Genomic DNA, 21,763 nt, shown 5'->3' with positions numbered 1-21,763 from the left:
GCAGATAGCCAAAAATGTCTCTCTAATCTGGCTAAGAAATGGTGCTTAAATTCAGGGCAGTGTTTAGGAGTTTTTTTAAGTGCATCAAAAATGGAGAATTTGTACCTTCTCACCCAAATCTACCTTCAGAATGTTGTTCTATATGCAAAAGACTGGAGCACAGTGAGCCTAATGCCGGATACAGAAATGGTGCTGCACCCTTCACTTTTTGCCACGCTGTGCTGTCAGACTCAAACTGGTTGCAGGGCCAAATCTCACAGGTATCAGAGGATTGCACAGCTCGTTGACACCTCTGTGAAGTGCACGCAGGAGTTTGAGCTTTGCTCCAAGCTTGACATTCCCTGAGCTATGTGAGTATGCAGTGTCCTTTGTTGAATGGATTTAGTTGTGTTTTGCCCTTTTTCCCCCCAAATTGTGGATTCCTGTCTGTGGTGGGGCGTGTGCTGCTGCGCTGTCGGGCTCACACTGCACGGTGTTCTACACTAAAATGACCCTGACTGTTGTTAACAGGAACCTTAAACTCCTGCTGATGTAAGTAATTCTGATTAGTCTTTGCAGCCTTTTCTGCTTTGTGTTTTCCTTTCTGTTTTGACTGTGAATTGGGGTGGAATTCAAAGCAGGTGAAGTGGCACATGGTGATGGAGTCCTGCGAGCTGCAGGACGTGCTGACCTCTCCCCAGGAGCTGAGGCAGAGGAGGGTCTCACCAGGAGAGGTCCTTGGAGTGCTGAACAGAGATATTTCTCTAATACTGAAGTACTAAACATTGGTATCAACACCAGTCTGGAAGGTTGTCCTGTTCCCTCTTGTTTTGTAAGGTTTGTTAACTGAAGACATAGAAATGGATATTATTTTTTTTTTCCTTTAAAAAATGAGCTTTAGTGCCTATTATTGCTGCAGGTTGGCTCTGTAAGTTTTAAGGTACAGAAGTAAAACAATTTTTACAAATGGAAGTAACATTTACTTAGTATGTTTCAAAACTTTTTTTTGTGTATATAACGTGTCTGATGTAATTTTTAATAACTGGGCAATTTTATATTTTAAAAATTGCAAACTGCAGTGAAGTAACTGTAGCCAAGCACTACACTGAAATCCTAAACTAAAATTGTGAAGATAAATATGACTTGGGCTTACTTTAGTTCTGATTGCTTACAGCAGCTTAGAAATGTATGTATATAATATTGTGGCTAAGTGTAATAATCTCAGTGTTTAATGATGGTTCTGTAATTCATAACAAAGCTGTACAATTTATTTGTGCAAACAACTTGAGGCTCCAAAATATGTATCAGCATTAGTAAATACTGTAGATTTTTATATATAAAATATATACACACTATTTTCTTATTTCATCTGCAACAGTTTTATAACTGTGTACCCTATTTTGATGTGACTGTATTTTTAACATGTTAAAATAATAATAATTAAGCTTATGTTGTTTTGTCTTTCTTCTCAATTATTTGGTTAGCTCCAAACTGGACTTTAGCTATTCTCGGCACAAATAATTGCTTTTCATAAATGAATCATGTGTATATATATGATGTATCCTATTTAATTTGTACATGTTTATTTTTAGACTAAGCAATGTGGATAAAATCTATATAGTGCTTTTGCATTATTGCAAAAGTGGCAAGATTATTGATTATAGTTTATTACACAGGCTAAACCATAGCCTGTCATTTGCAAAAACTAGGAGCATAAACTGTGATCATTATTTTCTGGTTTTGTTCTAATAATCTCACCCAATACCAGTTTAAAAGAGAATTGTTGGCATAAGGAATTTTCAAAGTTGCATTGATCAAAGTGCAAAATAATAGTCTGACTGTGGCTTCTGTCTCTCACATGTTTGGAGGATGCTATTGAGTTGTTTTTTTTAAAAGAAAAGCAACCCAGCCTTGTGTCATCTGATTGTAGTGCAAAACACATTTTTATTTTCATTTAACTGGACAAACCAGACTGAGGATACAGGCAGATTTGAGTCTGTCATTTGTACCAGTAACAAAACTCACTTGATGCTGCAGAGTGAAGGGAGACACAGCTGTGCCAGTGCCTTGCTGGTGGAGAGGCTCCTCTCAGTGTCATGGATTAGATATCCTCACAAGAGCTTTGCTGTCACTGTTTTCTTTGATCTGAAAACAGTGGAGTGGTAAGTATCAGCATAAAATATTTGAGACCTTTTGTTTCTTCTTATGGTTTAATAATTTTCCAAGATCTCTGCTTTGAGCTGTATAAATTGTAAGTTTCTTGTCCAAGTTAGTTGTCATGGCTTTCCTTGTGTGAGACAAATTCAGCGTAGGGATTGGGAGAATTAACACAGAGGAACACAGAGGACTAAGTAAGGAGACATGTCCAACTTCTGTATGGCAAAAATTTAGTGAAATTAAACTAATTAGGATTTAAAGGGAAAAGAAAGGGCCCTGAGTATATGCTGTGGTTGCTTTTCCTTTCACTTGGATGCTCTGCTAGATTAGACCTAATCACTTCAGTGTGATACTGAAACATTTGGTCTTGTGCAGTACAAATTGTTGTGGCCATGGAAGAAGGAGAGGGAGGATGGTATCTCTGGTACTCTTAACCCTTTTGGTGAGTGGGATGTGATGGCAAGATCCAGGTGCTTGCTTACCTGGATAACCAAGTTATGTTACGCACTGCAGTGAAGACAGAAGCCATCCCTGCTCCTCCTTCCAGGGGAAGATTCTGGCACCAGATTTGGTGATGAATCTGGATCTAAACATTCACTTGCCTGGGCAGCTAAGGAAGAGGATCTGACCTCTGGAAAATTCTTTCCCTTTCTCCAGATCCAGCTGTGCCCAGTCTGTAATGCTTTAGGGAATGCAACATAGAGGAAAGAGAAAACCTGTTTAGCCAGAAGCCTGTTAAGGAGAATATTCCCTCCTACACATGCTGATCACTGCCTAAAGCCTTAAAGCATGATATTGTTTGCAGTTGTTTCAAAATTACCAGACTGGAGTGGACAATCCTGTTTTTCTCGTGGCCAAGATGTGTAAATGCCAGTTACCTCTGTAGTATCTGTCAGCAGGATGAATCCCTTGTTGTAAAAGTAACTGTTCTACCTCCACTACCAGTAGACTTTCAAGGCAAAAAGCCAGAGAGTTTTGGAAATCATGGAGGATGCAGAACAGAAGTACCTTATTGCTAGTCAAAGATACAACATTGTAATAAACCACTGAATAATTCCAAAATTAGATGCAAACAGTAAACAACATTGAAATGTCAAAAGACAGAAAAGCCTTCCAGTGTGGGGAGGCAAAGCCAAAGCTTCCCTGAGGTACACAGACATTTTCCAGGGAGATTCTTCTCAAGAATCCTATGCTGAATTTCACATCATCCTCAATATGACTTTGAAATGGACTTGCAAATTGCAGACTTTTTTTTTAATCTCCCCCTTGGGTGGCATTACACTGCGTGCACAAAGAAGAATACTATTTAAAATATGCCATCAAACGCCCACCGTTTCACTTCCAACAGAGAACATTCCACTTTCCATACTTCAGTGAGAGGAAAATATAATCTTTTTTTGTAGTCCTTTAAATACTGCATTTCTGTAAAGTTCTGTAAATGTAGCATAGTTACAGTTTAACAGCTACTTAACCAAGTATCATTCAGATGCTTGCTTAGAGATCGTCTTTAGAGGATCTTTAGATGGCATGAAGCTACTGCATAATTTGCTGCAGTTTCTTTTTTCTTTTGGGCAATATTAAGACAATCCAAATGCTTTTAGTGGCAGAGTTGCAATGAGGAGATGACTAGGCCAACAACTGAAATTGGAAATATAATTGCAGTCATTTTGGAATAGCCTTTAAATGGTTGCCAAATCCTGGGAAAGACACCATTTTCTGGGTTTTTTGTGCCAAGAGAACTCCCTCCTGCAGCAGGGAACACATAGGTTCCTCTCCTGAGTGATTTGATTCTCTCTGCTCACACCAACTGCTTTTCTTTGTGCTTATGGAGTTAATATGTTAGTAGAAAATCAATGGAACTTTTAGAATGAATGATGAGAAAACAAAGCTATCTTGTTCTGACTTTTCTTCCTTTTTTTGTTTGTTTGTTTTACTGATTTTTATTGTCAGCCTTGTCAAGGTGAGCTGTGTGTGATGTGATTCTTCTATCTTATTTCTCTAGTAATGTGCCAGCGTGTTTTTCAGAGGCTTTGTGATGCCTTTTTGCTGCTGTTTCTGCTGTATATCAGAGATTATTGTTTGCCTCTTCAGCTTTTCCTTTCTAGATTATGTGCAAATTAAGGGAACAAAAATTATATTCTCAGTATTGCAGTTGGTCAGAAATTCTCCAAGAAGGGTAATTCCTGACAGAAAGCAATTTAATTTGGCAGTTGGTGAAGGACACTGTAGGGTGGAGATTTTTGTACAAGTCTGTGGAATCCAAAGTCTAAGGTTGCTTCTGCTTGGGGTTAAGCACCAAAAACCATATTAGACACAGGCCAAGGAAGAACTTTTTGCAAAATGCTGTGTCCTGCCACAGACACATGCCAGCTTGGAGCTACAGCTGACCTGCCAGTCCAATATGTTTGATTTGGTTAAGTAAATAACCCATTTTCTGGTAATGCATTTCTTCTGTCAAATTTTTCTGCTGGAAATGAGGTAAAGAATTGAGACCTGAGCTGGGAACTCGGGGTGCCTGAGCTCCTCTCTTTAATTAGAAGAACTGAAGTTGGCTTTTGGTTCAAACCATCCACTTCAATCCTTGTATTTGTAAGTTCAGGAGTATCTTTAGAATAATTTGTGGTATTGTCCTTAGGACTTGGGTTTCTTCAATAACAGAAGGTCTGTTACATTACTTTGTCTAATCTGTGCCTTCTTTTTAAACTTTCCTGTTCCTATATTTCCCTAAAGAGAGCTCAGATCTGGGAATGACTCCATAGGTAGTAAATTGATCTTAGAGGTTGATGGTAGATCTCCAGTGCTGCCCTACCATCAGGTGGGTTGGATGGTATTTCCAGGCACATTAGCATTCAGCATGAAAACTGGAGTTTTGCAATACAGGTAACTGGAAAAGCTTTACTGGTGCAAGGCTCCCCTTGAACCCAGCAGCAATGTGTGGTTTATAGCAAGAAGGGCTGATGATGCTTAAACATGGTGATGCTTAGCTGCCTTAACCTTCGGGAGCAGAGCTCAGTGCTGTGGTGGTACAGCTTGTTTCCAGCAACACTGGAAATTGTTCCTCTGAAATTTCACAGGGAAGGAAACCACAAGGAGTATCAAGTCCAACTCCTGGCCCTGCACAGCACACCCCAAGAGTCACACTGTGTCCCTGAGAGCATTGTCCACACTTCTTGAACTCTGTCAGGCTTGGTGCTGTGACCACTGCCCTGGGGAGCCTGGTCCAGTGCCCAACCACCCTCTGGGTGAAAAACCTGCTCTAGTATCCAACCTAACCTCCCCTGGCACAACTTCAGGCCATTTATTCCCTGTCACTGTCACCACAGGGCAGAGATCAGTGTCTGCCCCTCCTCTCCCCTCACAAGGAAGCTGTAACTGCAATGAGGTCTCTGCTCAATCTCCTCCAGGCTGAACAGACCAAGTGCCCTCAACCCCTCCTCATGTGGCCTCCAGACTTTTGTTACTCTCCTTTGGACACTGTAATAGTTTAATATCTCCCTTACATTGTGGTGCCCAAATCTGCACACAGCCCTCAAGGTCAGCAGTATCCTGGCTGAAACACATCATGGAGAACCTGTGCTCTCAGAGGAGGAGGAGGAGTTGGGTCCATTCTGGGAGTCAGCAGTTTCAAATTCCTGGACACAAACCCCATGAAGGTAAGCTAGAACAAACTGGGTATCATGTTTATATTAAAGTAGTTTTAAAACAGTCCTCTTGGCCCCAATGTCCTTTAGAGACAGCTCACCCAATCAACCTTTCAGTCTCCAAAGAAAGTGACCGTGTTGGAAGATCTTTCTTTGATGTCATTTGTTTGGACTTCGTGTCTGGAGCTCTTGAAACCCTTCAGAGTGCTCTCCCTTTTTGTTCCCCAGGTTTTACTGTGTCAGGTTTTTTCCATCTGAGTTTTTTCAATTCCAGTAGAGATGTCCACCTGTTTGCTTCTCCAGTGAATGAGTTTTCTTTCAATTCTTGTGTCAGCCTGTCATGAGCTTCATGCTTGGTGTCAATTCATTGCATTCTCCAATCCTTCTCAAAGTCTCTTCAATTTGCAGTGCTGTCACTTTGCTTTGGAGAAAACACTGAAAAAGGGACAAAGTACATTATTTGGAGATCATAAAACAGAAATTATGAGTGTAAAAGCCAGTCATAAGCACTTTAGAAAGGTCTGGTGGTTGTGCTGTGAGCAGCACCTGTATCATCATAAGTGATAGAGGTGCTTATCTATTACCCTGTTAATTGGAAGGGCTGGGATGATCAGTGGCTTTGCTGAGCTCTTTTCCCCAGTGATATGTGGCTTGTGTGGGAGGTTGTGTCCATGATTTGACAATTTGATGCTGGTCAGCACAAAGGAGCAAGTCAGCCTTTGCTGGATGGCTGAGCACAGAATTCTCTGTAAATATTTCATCACATATAGGGAATAAAGAAGGAATAGTCTATCCCTGCCATGGAATGAGTATTCTCACAGCTACAGAAAGTAATGTGCAGCTGCTGGAGTTGTACAGAGCTGTACCCCAACTTTTTTGATGCTGTACATTGTGATTTTGCTGTGGAATGTGTAAAAGTGCAGCACTTACCTCTGGTGTGCCCTTTGCCATGCAGTTGTGCATCCAGGTGGGCAGTGTCCATCCTGCCTGCTCCCATTGCCTTCCTGGTGAACTCAGTTTCTGTTGGGCACACCAAGTCTGACAGGGAAGGAAATTAGCCCCTTGTCTGCTCTAAGTATTCATGGCTCCTCCTGGGTGCTGGTTATGGGATTTATTTATTTTGAGACAAAGCTTTAGAATATATTCAGTTTCTACATCTCCTGGTCTTCCCTGCTCTGTCCAAATTTTGCCAAATACTAAAGGAGAGGGGAAAATCATGAATTCTGGAGTTAAGCATCTGTGGACTTGACCTGCTGGAAATTGTGCAGCTCTGTCTGCTCCCCACAGAGAAAAGTTCTGGTAGCCGAACTTCAGAAAGGAACAAAATAGTTTTGCTCTTTAAATGCCATTATAAAACCCCATGATTTCAGTGACTGGGTGGGGTGTCACGCTGGGCACACATTTATCATTGTAAATGTTATGTCTGAAAGGCTTTGAAATGCTTTCAGAACGTGTGATTTTGGGCACATAAGCAGATCACTTTTATTATAACCTTCACGTTGCACTCAATAGGGTTGGTCAGGTGATGTTTTTCCCTTTTCATTTAAGTGGTTTCTTACAGAGGCCTTTGAGTTCCAGAATAATGTTCAGTGCAACCCTGATAATTACTTTCTTATTAACTGGAAGGCCAGACTCCCTTGTCTACCACCCCTTTTAGAAGTGAATCATGTTCTGATATTAAAATGACCCTAAGCTGAGATCTCAAGTTTCCTTTCCAGCTGGACTAATGGGGCTTGTAGGAGGGAAAGAAAACTTCCATGACTGCTAATTATCCTTGGTTTGGATTAATAAAGGAAAATTACTGAACCACCCATCCAAAGATGGAGAGTTAGCTTACCTTTGAAAGACTTGCCAGCTGCTAAGGTAGTTGCACTGGATTTGCCTTTTTTAAAGATACCTTGGGTGTATCCCCTGAGCACTGGAGGCAGAAGGATTCATCCTTGTGTGCACTGTTTGCTGGAAGGGCTCAGCACAATCTGGGCTGGCACGTTGGCCACCTCAGTAGATGCCTTTGGAGCTAAACCAAGGACTGTGTTTCCATCTACAAACCTGACCATGACCTGTGGGAGGCAATTGGGGGTTTATAAGTAATTTTTAAGGGGTTTATCTTCAGAAAAGGAAGGTGAGCTGTCTGAACTCCTCTCTTGCAATTCTTTTCTCTTAAGCAATGCAGTAGGAGTGAATTGCTGTGGGGTTGGAATTGTTTCCAGCCATAGGAGCAAACAGTGCTCAGAATTATTGAAGCAGGCCAAAGGATTGTGTCCAACTTCTCAAGTGACTTAGTACCCACTATTCTTCATGTAATTTGAAGAGCCAAAGTCCATGTCACTTAGGAGGGCAAGTAAAAACTGTCTTTATATCCTTGGCATCTAACAGATGATCAGCTTTACCATTAGCATAGCTGAGCTACTTTATAAAACCTCCCCAGCCTGCATTTTCTGTCTGACACTTCGTTGATAGTGTTGTTTATATGAAAAACCTGCAGCCCTTTTATTTTTAACTCCTGTGTTAATGATGGGGATGCTTAGGGAGAAATTCCCTCTTTGCTTTTTTGCCTTTGCTGTGAAAAAATAATAAATGCTTGTCAGCCTAACAAGATGTAAAGTGCCTCCCCTGCTCTGCAACATTTAATTCCTGAGGTGTCTTTGTAACTGCACTTTGTTTTGCTGAGCAGAATTTCTCAATTCAACTTGTGATAAGCCTAGTCTGACCTTTTGGACTTATTTTTGGCTCAGGGCATTGCTTTTCAGTCACTGCCTGCTTCCTTTCTCTCCCAGCTAGGAGCTGAACAGACCTAGAGGATGCTGGTGGTGCTTTGAGGGGGGTATACCTGAACCTCTCACTGCAGTGAGCTAACAAAAGAAAATGAAAATGGCTCTTAGAATTCAAAAAGCTTTATTAGAATGTCAGCTAGAATACTTAATTACCTTTATTAGAATTCAAAGCTATGAAGAACATCCTTAAATATTTAAGCGCTCTCTGCCCTTGTCCATTAAGTGCAGATCTTTTCTGCCCTTGTCCTGTGCAGATCTTTTCTTCCAATTCTTAAGTCAACCCAGCCATGTTTTTGGGGGTTATTGCAAGCTCTGAGCTGCCTCTCTCATCCACAGAGAGTTGTCCCCATGGGATGTTCACTCCCTGCCCCTCTCAGCAGGTTTTTAACCTCTCTGATGAGTCTTTCATTGCCAAGTTTCTGCTCTTGGCCCCTTCTGCTGCCAGACCACCTTCTGCTCGTGGAGCTCTGTCCTGTGCAGGCTCAGGAACCTTCATCAGCCAACCCAGAACCTTCATCCTCTGCTGACTGAGCCCTGCCCACCCCCATCTCTGTCTCCTTGACCATGGGAACTGAGAAACCACCTGGCACAGAACCACAGCAAAGGCTGGGGCAGATGTGGATGGGACTTGCCTGGTCCTGCCCAACCTTCCCTGCTTCTTGTTTGCAGATGGAGAGGTCCTCCTGTCCTGGAGGGGAAAGCCTTGAGATCAATCCTCCACGACTGGAAATACAGAGTGCATGAGCCCACTGAACTCAGCAGAGCTGGGATATTTATGTGTGAGAGAATTTTCTATAAGCAAAGTGAAAAACCCATCAGTCTTTGCATTTTGGTGCCTGAGATTTAAAATTTTGGGCAGGTCTTCATAACTGTTATTGATACATTTCATACAGTGCAGTGCAGGGTTGGCACTGTACAAACAGCTCTTCCTGTGTCTGATTTCCATTTTTCTTTTAAATTACATTTCTTTATTCTTTAATTTCACTATTTGTTTGTTTGTGGGTTTTTTTGCATACACAGATGTGGGATGATGCTTTTATCTCTTCTCAGTAGTACAGAACCAAGTTGGTTCTCCCTGAGTTTCTCTGTAGGATACCAAATATTTTCCTCTCTTCAGTACAGATGAACCTGTTACTCTGGAATACATTTATTAATTCACTTTGAAAAACTTTTTTTTTGTTATTTTAATGGGAGTCTTTTCTATAAAGATGTTGTTTAAAATCTTGTATTTGAAATGAGATTTTTATTGTAACTGCTCCAAGAGGACCCTTATAGCCTTGACATCTGAAGTCTTGCAGAAGAAGCTAAGTGGGCTCTGTGTTTGAAGTGGCAGCACAATGCAAAGATGTAGCAGGAGGGAAATGTATTGTATTAATTCTAACAAACCTCAAGAAACTTATAATATCTATGGCAGTTCTTCACATCTTTTGTTCAGAGGTGTCAGATATAAAGAATGCTGAAATCAAGGACAAAGATGCCACAAAGGCTTGTGTGAGATGGAGGACCCAGACCTCTTTATGAGAGTGAGACAACTTCTCTTGGGCTTCTTTCAGAGAAATAACAATAATAACAATAATAAAAAGCCACTCAGCAACATCTCTGAGCACAAAGGCTGAACAAGTCTCTGTCCTGTGAGACTGAAATGATTATTTAATAGGTAATTAAACCTAGTCAAGGACAGTTGTCATACGAGGTACAATCTGTGTTTGTGACTTTGGTTGCCAGCTCAGGTCATCACTTGTCCCTAGACAGGCTGGATCAGGCTGTGAGTGCCCATTGTATTTAGAGAGAAATTATTGACCTGCCTTGCCTGTGAGTTTGGGGGTTTTTAGCAATATTTGATGTGGATTTTATGAGTTGCAGAAACTTTCGAGAATACATCTATTATTTGGCCATAAAAATGGGAACAAATCAAGGGAACTTAGACATCTTCCTGTTCTCTGCTTCTAGCTGATTCATCTTAAAATTTAGAGCTGAGGAGCCTAAATATTGTCTAGAAAAATAAATTTCCAGAGTAGAAAGTGGATTTACAAAGGCACTGACTTCCAAAGAGCATTTACTGTCTTGTCTCTGCAAACTATTGAGAATTTAACTGATGCTTTTTGACTGGTGATTGTGCTACATTCACAGGTCTTTACAGTTTTTTTATTATTTTTTAATGCCATATGCAAATACTTTGGCTCAGTAAGTATGTTAATATGAAGCACCCTTGAAATGAAGCTTTTGTTCCCAAGCAAAGATCAGTTGATTCGAGACCACTATGGCAGACAAGAATTCATAATGCTTTGGCTTCCAATTCTTTGTTGAAATCTTCCTGATTCCCAGAAGGATTTCTTTGTGTTTAGTTACGTTTGAATCAATTTGCCTTTATTGTGATCCTTCAAAAAAACCCAAACCCCAAAGTCAAAACAACAAAAAAACCCCCACCCCCAAAACCAGCTTCTTTTGTAAAACTAATTTCTTATCTGTTTGTCATCTGCTTGTCTGCTATCTTATCTGTTTGTCATCTACAGAAATTTTTACATGAGCATATAGAACATTGATAAAATATTAAATAATATTGAGCCAAGAGTTATTCCCGGGGGAAATCTTCTGGGAGAAGCCCCACCAATTCCTGTCTCCCACTAATGTGATTACATGAAGTCGCCTTTTGATATCAGTGTTTACAATTTTAACATTAATGTCCAACAATAAAGCTGTACCTGACACTTGGGATTTCTTTGTTCCAAGTTGCCTTCTTTATTATGCTGAATTCTTGAAGTTTATAAAGTTTTCATTGAATTTTGTACTCTCCATTATTACTTGTCTGTATTTTCAACCCGACTGAAACTCTTTGCCATTTCCTGCTCTGCTTCTCAATCTTTTTTTTTTCTTTTTTTTGACGTAGTTGTACTTTAACTATATGTATTTTTTGCAGATCACAACTTTTTATGTGTCTGCTTGGTTTGGGTTTTTTTTTGCTGTCAGGTGAAAGACCTTTATTTTTTCCCCAGAAACTCTGTATTTTGTTAGGTAGCCACAGGCCATGTCCAGCACTGCTTGTTCCTGACAGATTAGCTTTCCTTTCTCTACATTATACAGTGATTTTTGTAGAATAGTTCACTCTGTTGTCTCACCACATGTGGTTGTGTGCTCAGATGTCAGTGTTTTACTGATCATAAGCTCGAGTATTCAAAGACCTCAGAGTCTGGGTCAGAATATCTTGGAGGACTGAGCCATAGGGTGGGCAGTTGCCCATGAGGAGCTGGATGAAAACCTGATAATGATTTTGAGAGGGAAACAACATTAAATACATTTCCTGGCTGGTAGAGATATATAGAGATATTATAGATGAAATATAAGAAAAAAAATCTATTTCTTTAAAATATTTACACCTATTCCAGGTGTAAATATTTTCAAGACAGTAGTCAGGTGTATGGCTCAGCTAGCATTTATCTGGAAGGAATGTTTTGCATAAAATTTTGCATAATATTTATTTACACCCTCCTCCAGAGCTGGGAATCCAGCTGCACTTGCCATTGGAATGCACAGACAGTGTTAACAATACTTGTGCCAGGAAGATTTTGTTACCCTCCTCATATTGCCAGAGGATTTATTATCCTTTACAGCCAATACTTCATGGACTTGTGTTATGAATGTTTGTTGTTTAGAATTTGTCAGTGAGGAAAGGCCAATTCCAGACGTGGTGCTCTAGATTTGTGATGTCGTGCAAAGCCCAAGCTATTTTTCATAATTATTAATATTGCTTTGGTGACAGTCCAAAGGTGAGTTGTATCTGCTCATCTCCAAATGACCCTGTGAAGATGAGCAACATTTGTAATGATTTTGGTCAGTGGCTTCTTAGCTGCTCTAAGTAATTTCAGAGCCCAGCCAAGGGATTTACGTTTCCATAAACAGATCCCACCCGCAGAAACTGTCTGAGCTTGAGGGATCTGCAAGAACTGGCTGTTCCATCAGTGTGTCCAGAGTTTCCAGCACAGGAATCAGTACAGCTTGTCTGTGGACTGGGAAGACACCCCAGGTGGTGACATATAAAAAGGACACAGAGCATTCCCTTTCTTTCGGAACATCTCTCTCTCCTGCTGGCGTTGGGTGGTGCATTTTAAAGAGGTTGGGTGATTTTGGTCAGAAATTTTTCTGAAATAATTCTGTTGAATATATTTCACTGGATGAATTAAAACAAAAGCCCAAAAAACAACCAGAAAAAGCAAACCAGATGCTTTTCTCCTTTTTTATATGAACTTTTAAAATTTCTTTTTTTCAGAGTTACTGAAGGCTCTGGATTTGCTTTTTTGGGGTGAGGAAGGGGGCACAAGACATGGGCACAGACACATGGACAGGGGATTTTAATTTTTAACAGTAACCTTAAATATTACCAAGCTCAATCAAACCTTCTCAATGGGGATTGCAGAATTGAAATAGGGTTTTTAGACCTGCAGCTGAGCAGGCTTCACCTTTGCCGATGGGAACAGCTGTGGTTTGCTCCTGCTCCTAAATGAACTCTGAAAAGTAAATATTTCCATGGGGCACTCCAAACAAAGGGGTTTTTTGGGGGGGAACAGAAATTGTTTAGATGCTCTTTTAGGAAGGCTGGGTGATGATATAGCTACTGGGATACAAAACATTTAGGAACTGTTAGCACCCACCTCTGGGGAACAGACTGTGTTGGGCTGACTTGACCTCTGCACACACATCACCTGCTCACTGTTGCACTCCTCTGGGAGTAGCTGATAGCACCATTCCCAGAGCTCCTGAAGGCTGGAGCAGATGGAGAATCTGTGGCATTTGTGGCATAAGAATAAAAGCAGGTGTTGCTGCAGGTCTTACAGTGGGAAAGATACTTGGAATACTTCCAGTATCCCAGGGATGTCCTGTATGAATTAATGGGAGGCTGAAGGAATACCGTGTGGGTGAGGAAGAATTGGCTGCTTTGGAGGTCACGAAAAATTAAAGCTTCATCCTACTACCCCAAGCTCTTGGAATTTGCTGTCCTGAAGGAGAAAGCCCTGGCAAGAATATGCTTGAACACTGCCAAGGTAGGGGAAGCCACCTGGGCAGTTTCTTCAGGATCCACCCCTGGGGACAAACCACATAGGGCAGCAACGTGAGTCCTCTCCTGTGCCAGCAGAATGATGGAGGAGGAGGAAAAAGACTCTTCTGGCTTTTTAGTGGGGAGGAGTAGGAGTGTTTGTAGTGTGTGTGCTGAGGCACACAGCAAACCTGGAATGGCTCAGTGGAGCTGTGCTGGGAGGCACAAGCTGCTCCCAAGGCTGGCTGCTTTGGGAAAACATCTTCCCAGCAAGCACAACTACTCAATGCTCCATCAGGGGCCAGAGGAAAGCTGGAGGACATGCAGCATCCAAACCACCTGCCCAACAAACAGAAGGAGGGATCTTGCACCAGATGTGATGGACAGCCCAGGGAAGGGAGAAGCTGTGATTGCCCTGACCCATCTGGGGTTTTTTCAGAGCTTTGAGAGGATTTTCCTTTGAAGACAATCATCCTAAAGTTTATATTTTCTGTCATCTCATGTTTCTGCTTATGATTATTTACAGCAGCTCAATGGTGACTTCAGCAAGACCCCTGGGTCCATGGTCACTTCCCTCAGGAGCTGTTCCTGCTCTTGAAGGCAGTTTTATGGTTCTTGGGGGGCTCAGCTCTCTCCTCTAGAGCAGCCCACTGGGGGCCCAGGTGCTTTCTGCTCCTGCTCTGTCAGCAGGGATTTGAGGAGATGGGATTTTTCCCTGGTGAAATAGATCGACTACATTTGACATTTAAATTGTCATGCAGAATTAACCTGCCACTGAGATAACAGGAGGAGGACAGAGCAGCTTTCTCTTCCAGCTATTCCCCCCTCCCCGGATTTTCCTCCAGAGACTTCAGTTTCTCCTCTGTATCCTTCTCCCTGTCCAACTTTGCATCAAGCCAGACCAAAGAGCAGCAATTCCTATATGAACATTCAATTAGTCCCATATTTAAATCTTGTCACTGTGACCTAGTGAATTATGCAAGGGGCTGGATACCAGAAATCAATTGAGCTCTAATTCCCAGCCCTGGCACCAGATCTCTCAGCATATTGCTACAGGCAAGTTATTTCAGCACATTTTCTCTCTCCATTTCTTCCCCATAAATTGCACATGTTAACATTAGGTGATGCAGCAGCATCACAGATGTACTGAGATATTTGGGTAGAGGAATTACAGCAGCACTTCCCACTCCTACATTGTGTGCCCAGGTCTTTGCATCAGATGTTTATTTAAAAATGCATCCACAGCAAAACATTTGCCAAACAAAGGATGATTCAGGCTTTGTCTAACTTCTATTAAAGATACAAGGTCCGGGGAAAATCTTTCAAATGATTATCATATGAAAGACAGTTTAAGATGAAGAAGAGGTTACAAGAGAGTAAAATGCTGAGTGTTTTCTATCCCAAAATGCTAAGTTATCACTTACATGCAGTCCAGCACGATGGCAATTCAGAACCATGGGGGTCCTTATCTCCCATGGCTCATGCAGAAATTATTGCATATGTTGTTATCAGGAACAGACTGAATCCAGTGGGAGAGGCTGCATCAGTAAGAAGGGTGCCATCACAGGCAGGGCCTTAGGGGTTTTTAAAAGTTTTTTTCCACCTTGATGAAATGTTTTTAAGAACGGCTTTGTAAAAAGCCAGCACCAAGTCTACAGTGCTCTTCAGTGAAGAATTTGTAATGCAAAGGAAATGTAAGTATGATAGAGAAAAGGAAGTATTATAGCAGTTTACAAGCCTTTCATGTTGGTTTCTTAGAAACATTAGGTGAGTACTTTGTCTCCTATTTGCTCTCTGTTGCTCCCAGCCTGGTTCTTCCCATCACACTGCACTCACAAGTTAATCTCTGCACTTTGCAGTTGTTATCCACTACTGGAGGAACACAAGTGACTTGTGGCAGAAACCTAAATGTTATTTATATAAAAAACTACTGGAAAATATCTACTTGTGATCAGCGTTTCCTGAATGGTTTAAAATGTCATCTGAGACAAAGTTCTGTTCAGCTGTTCTCCAGTGTGGTATTTTCATGGTGCAGAATTTCTGAGGCGTGGGAGAGCCAAAATGTGAACTCATGGAAGGCAAAGACTTTAAGCTGCTTAGGTGGCTGCATGAAATATCTTGCAAAAAGCACAGGGCAAGGAGGGAGGAATAAATTATGTGGTTTAACTGTCCTTAATTTCAATTAAATATGGTAGCAGTGAAATTGGAAAAGTATTTAGCCTGATAACTTCTCTCTAATGAAGCATCCTTGGTGTGGCTTCCAGGGATCCAAGTTCACTGTCCACATTGCTGAAACCTCTCTGTGTCACACAGACCTTATCTGAAATCAGCAGTTTATTCATGGCTTCAATAACTTTTGGCCACTTTTTGCCATCTTAATGCTGCCTTGGTGAAGTCAAGCTGTTTGCACATCCTTTCCCTCCAGCCCTTAGAGGAAACTTTCATATGAATGTAAAATCCTTTGCTGTGAGGTGATTCATTGGGTAGGATATGTAATGGTCTCCTTGGTCTCTGAATGTTTCAGCCAACTGATAAATAATCAAGAACCTTGAATATTCCTTTCTGTCTGTCTGTCTCCTCAGAGTGCTTTGTTTGACTCACAGTATTTATGGTGAGTGAATTAAAGCCAATCACTGTAATGTCACAGACATGAATTACCACAGTACATTCTGTCACTTGGGGGCTTTTTTCAATGCCAGGCAACAGACTTGTCCCAGGGCAGGGTGTGTTTGGGCTTGTTGCTGTTGTTGTCATTTTCCTCCTCTGCATTTTTAAGTGTCCTAATTAAACAGTGAGACTGAAAAAAAATCAAAGTTTTACACATCCTTCTAAAATCCAAGTGCCATTCCCAGTGAGGGCTTTTTGGGTCATTGTTGGGTGGCTACAGCCTCTTTTTTTTCCCCCAACCTTATAATCTTAAGTCCAAACTTTTCAACCTTGATACCTCTGTTATTGTTTTATGATTGCCTAGGTGAATGCAATGAATGTCTGTGGAGCCAGGTCCTTGAAGAAGAGCTCTGCAAATTCGGATTTTCTCCTGGAAGGTCAGTCACAGAGTCTCAGCCTAGGTTGGCCTCCCCTCCTTTTGCCTCCTGGCAGTGCTTGCACGTCAAATGATTGCACTCTCCAACCGTGAACTCCAAGGCCTGTGCTCCCACTGCTGCTTGGCAGGAGGGAGAAATCTTCTGCATGGAATTAAAGAGCCTCCTCTCTTCCTCTGATTTAAAAAATCATTTTTAAAAGGCTTTTCCACCCCACATCTTCTGAAGTTAGCGCTACACCCTGCAAGGCTGGCAGCCTCTGAAAACAATTAGAAAGAGACCCTTGAAGGCAGGATCTGGACAATCTTTCAAGAGACATAATTTTAATCTCATAGAATGTCTTGGCACACTGGGTGAAAACAGGCTTTGTCCCTGGGATGAGAAATGATTAAAGCCAAATTCTGTCTTGCGGTGATTATGGAACAGGCTGAAGTACAACATGAGGCATGGCTAAATTGGTTGTCTTAATCCATGGTCTAATAGACTCTAAAATGTCTCTCTGAATGGGGAGAGATCGTCTGTTTGGGTGCCATCTGCATGCATGTCCTGACCACCCTGACCTGACTTCTATCCCCAGGAGCCTCTTCTTCCTCGGGCTTGACTTCAGCCCACTGCCCTTCCTGGCATCTGTGGCTGTCCAGCACCTGCTCCTGCCTCCCCCCACCCCACACAAACACAAACTCTTCACTGCCCACTGGCTTTTCTGGTGCAGCCTCTCCCTTTGCAGGCAGATGGCTTTGGGCAGGACATGCCACCCTCCTGTCTCCCCACAGGATGCTGCTTTATACTCTGGCTACACACCTACATGCTGCTGCCTCTTCTGGCAACCTTTCAGAAAGCTCTTCAAGGACAAAACTCCCAAAATACAAGAGATAATCCTAAAAAGGAAAGTCCCCTTTCCTCTCATTTATTCTCATCCTAATACATCTGAGTGAATACAAATTATTGTACAGTAATATAAACGTCTGTTTAATCTCTGCCAAGCCTCACTGGTTTGAGCTGACCAGGCCCCAGAGATGGGCTGCTGGGACCTCACCAGCCCTGTGAAGAGCAGGAGGTTTCACACAGGGATCACACTTTGTTTCTGAGGCAGCAGCAAAGCATGTTGCTCCTGGTTTTCATCAGAATCATTAGCCAAAACTTTGGAATTTTGCAAAGCTGACAGAGGAGAGAAAGCCCAGGAGATTGTTGGCACAGTATGAATTCACATATTGAGTGTACAGGGTCAGTTCCTAGGAACCCAAGCAGAAACAAAGACAAGAAATGTTCCTGATTAAAACTCCAGACCTCTCTTGTCAGCACTGCAACCCCAACCCCATCACATTACGGTCCCTTCCACACCTGAGAGCTGAGTGATGAAGGATTTGGGCTCCTTTAGCTGCCAGGCTAGGGTTTTATCCACCTTGTCCAGCAAAAATACTTCCCAGACACCCGGAAAACACCTTCATCTGCTGTTCTTCAACCTTGAGAAGACTCAAACATGCCTTGATTTCAGGTGAGGATGTGCCTTTGTGTTGGCTGCAGATTTGTTTGGACATCACTAATGAGTGCATGCAAATCTGGGCACTGAGGGCATTTAGTGTGCTTTATAAAACCATAAATCACTTAAAAATGGGAACAAGGGAGCTGTTTTCCTAGCAGAGGGCTCGACTGGCCCTTCTAGGTGTTAGTCTGTGCTTGCAGTCTGTGGTTCAGCCCAAAGCCATCTCTGCTGCACAGCTCACTCTGTAGAGGTGGAGGTGAAATAAGGAGCAGAAGTGTCACCAGACATTTGATCTAATGCAAACTCATGTCCAAATCTTGCATGTGTGGATTCTTCTTTTTTTTTTGTAGTTAGAGTTTTTGTTTGGCTTTAATGGTTGTTGGTTTTTTGTTTATTTTTTGTTGTTTTCTGTGTGTTTTTGTTGTTGTTTTGTGAGGTTTTATTTTGGTTTTTGGGGTTTGTTTGTTGTTTATTTGGGTTTTTTTTTGTTTGTTTGTTTTTTTTTAAGATAAGCTCACACACAAATCTTGATCATGAGATCTGTAGCAGTAACTACATGTGGACAAACACAATCTGGAGCTTTGCTGTTGTGGCTGCACCAGTTTAATGTGGTCTGGTACCCTGATTAAGGAGCTGTGGTGTTTAGAAGTCACTAGGCAATCAGTGGGTTAGATTTCATCATCTTTGTGCCCGACAAGGGTGTGAGTGAGGAGGAGATGAGGCACTGAGATAAGGAGAAGCTTTTAATTCATTTCCTAGGTGACCTAAATTCAGCCCCTGTGGCCATCATGTCAATCCCACAGTCTTGTCTGCTAGATTACTGATGTAAGTCATGGTGACACGTGTATTTATCGAATGTCCTTCTCTGTGGCTTCAGGAAGGACATCTCAGGGGGAAAAAAAAGTTGCTTGGAGATGTAATGATACTTGTCATCAGTTCTGTTTTCCATGAACTCTGCTTTATCCTAGCACTGAGAGAGCATCTGACAGTGTGTGCCACAGAAATGTCGTGTATTTATCCTGTGAGGGTGGCTTGTGTTGTGGGAGATCAGACATTTCTTCTGCTGCTGAGGCAGCAAATGTGCAGGATTGGTACATGACTTACTGAAAATAATGCAAAATGCAGATGTGGTGCCTGTACAGAGATGGGAAATCCCAAACCTTTGTGCAGGGTCTGAGCTTTTATCAGGGCTGCACAATCATGCCATCTCTCTCCCTCTCTCTCTCTCTCTCTCTCCCCCTCTCTCTCTCCAGCTTTAGACTTCCTCCTGCGCTGCAGCAGTTTTGGGAGGGGAGGTGAGGTGTACCATCTCCTATTCTGAAAGAGGTGTCTGAGCTCCTGGGTCATGAGAGAAAAATCTGTGCAAAGCATCCTCCCCTGTGCTTCATACCCAAGGAAAAGCTGAGACTGCTCAGGGAACTTAAGCACAGAAAGACCTAATTTGCAGATCCCAACAGGCATGTACATGACATAGATGCAAACCTGCACCGTCCTGCTGAGATGACAACATTTCTGAGTTGCAGCAGCAAAACTCCAGATAGCTGGGTAATTACAGTGGCAAAAATTATGTGTTTATGGCCCTTCAGGAGCCTCAGGTGATAAATGTTCTGTGGATTGCACTCCCACATTTGAGTGCCCACAGTCTGTCCTGGTATCCTGTGGCACCTCCTGCCATCAGTGCCACTTTGGACAGTGTGTGCAGGCTGCTCTAGCTCTGAATTAACTTCTCCAAAGTAATCCCAGTTTTCCTGTCTCCTTTCCACAGGTCAGCCCAAGCTCAGCAGTGACTCAGCAGCACACCTGCCCTTGCACACGTGACTGAACATCTCCTGCTGTGTGTTTCATCTCCAGCACTGCTACTTCCTAAAGTTAGAAGCAAATAAAAGTCATGCTTCATGAAAAATAAATCTTTATAATTTAGGTATCCAGCACCACCTGGTCTTCCATCCTCTCCCCTAACCTCTTCCTGGATAACATTTCCTGTGCTGATTGTATTAGTGTAGCATGGAGTGAAGTACAGTCAAAGGCTAATCTTTTTGTGATTGAATATTAGATTCCTCATTTCAAGAGGCTCTCAGAAACAGCTTTTTGTCGGTCTGATGGAAGATGGCAAGGATGGAAAAGAACTTGAGGGAAAAGTACACGTCTTTTCCCAAGGGTTTTATTCTCTTTTCATTCATAGCTTTTACATTATGGCAAATAGTATAATTTAGAGTTGTAATTTCAAAAAATATGTTCATTACTGAAAAGGCAGCCTGACCAAATCTTTCTCAGAAGACACTTAACTGACAGTGTTTAGGACTGACAACACACCTGAGATGGATTACCAGCAATTCATCCTTGAAGCAGAAGGAAAGGAAGAGAAGGACAAAATGGACAGAAAGAAAAAACCTGGAGCTGCAGGATCCAAAATGGAGTAAAAATGCAGCTGAATAATACTGATCCTGTCCTTCCTGAACCCTCTTTGGAACCCTACTTTAGAAGTCTATAAAACTGCATATTAAAACCCATTAATTGCTATTTTTTGCAGGGTGAAGATCCAGCACAAACACTGCTGCTCCTCAGGCAAAGCCAGTCCTTTACCCCTTATGCAGAAGGTGGGACCTGTCCTAGGGACTAGTCCTCTCAGGACTTTCCATTCCTATCTTAAAACAACGCTCTGCTCTTTCTTCTTTTAATCACTCAATAGCTCTATGAATTGCTCTCCTCTCCTCTCCCTACTCCCAAAAGAAAATTTCATGCAGGTTAGAAAGGGTGGTGTCCAGAAGGGATATGGCAGTTAAAGCAAAATGTACACATGATGCAAGTAAAATATAATATAACCACACATAATATCTGTCTCCAACCACCACCCAATCTGACTTTGATTATGTCTCTCTTTGCACTTATGAGTCCTCTATATTTACACGTTTGCTGCTGCTCAGCCTCAACAGTTATACTTTGTATGTTAGGTAAAAGCAGGAAAACATACATTCTAAATCCTGGTTATTTTTGTTTATTGTGGAAGGGAGCATTAAAGATAAAGTTTCAGAACTGTCCTCTCCCAGAAAAGTAACTTAGTTTTGCTTGTGCTGCTGTCTAGAAAATAATGTGGGATTTGGGATGTTCATGAGAATCCTGGGCCAAACAGTCAGCAGAGCAAAGGGTCTCTGCTTTGTCACCTCACAGTTCTTTTGCTGTGAATTTGGCAGGCGAAAGGGGGAGGGACCAAAAAGTCTTCCTCTGCTGTTTGTGTGCCAATTGTGTTTGTGTTTAGCATAGGTTTTAACATTGATACCCAGGAGGAAAGGAGGATTCTGTCCAGAGACCCTGAAGAAATGGAGCTGCTTCCCTGCAAGCCTGAGTGAGGAGCCTCCAGGAGAGGTGAGCTGGCAGATGTGTTCCTGTGTGCAGCATCCTCTGTGAGCTTGCACTGACCTGGCTTTCTGCTCTGGGAGTGTTTCCTTGTGGGGTGCCCTGATCTTTCCTTGTCAGCTGGAGACAAGGCAGCTTCTGGATTCACTCCCTGCAGTCCAAAAGTCTCAAAACAAAACACTATGTCACCTAATTGCAAGAGCTGAAATTATTTATGGACCTGGCCTTTGGAGTCAGAGTCTCAAACTTCTTTAATTACCTTTGGGGATCTGTGCACAGGATACCATGGTGATGAGAATAATATT

Source organism: Geospiza fortis, unplaced genomic scaffold, assembly GCF_000277835.1.
Source record: "Geospiza fortis unplaced genomic scaffold, GeoFor_1.0 scaffold428, whole genome shotgun sequence".
In the NCBI taxonomy this organism is placed as follows: Eukaryota; Metazoa; Chordata; class Aves; order Passeriformes; family Thraupidae; genus Geospiza; species Geospiza fortis.
This window is presented reverse-complemented; position numbering follows the sequence as displayed.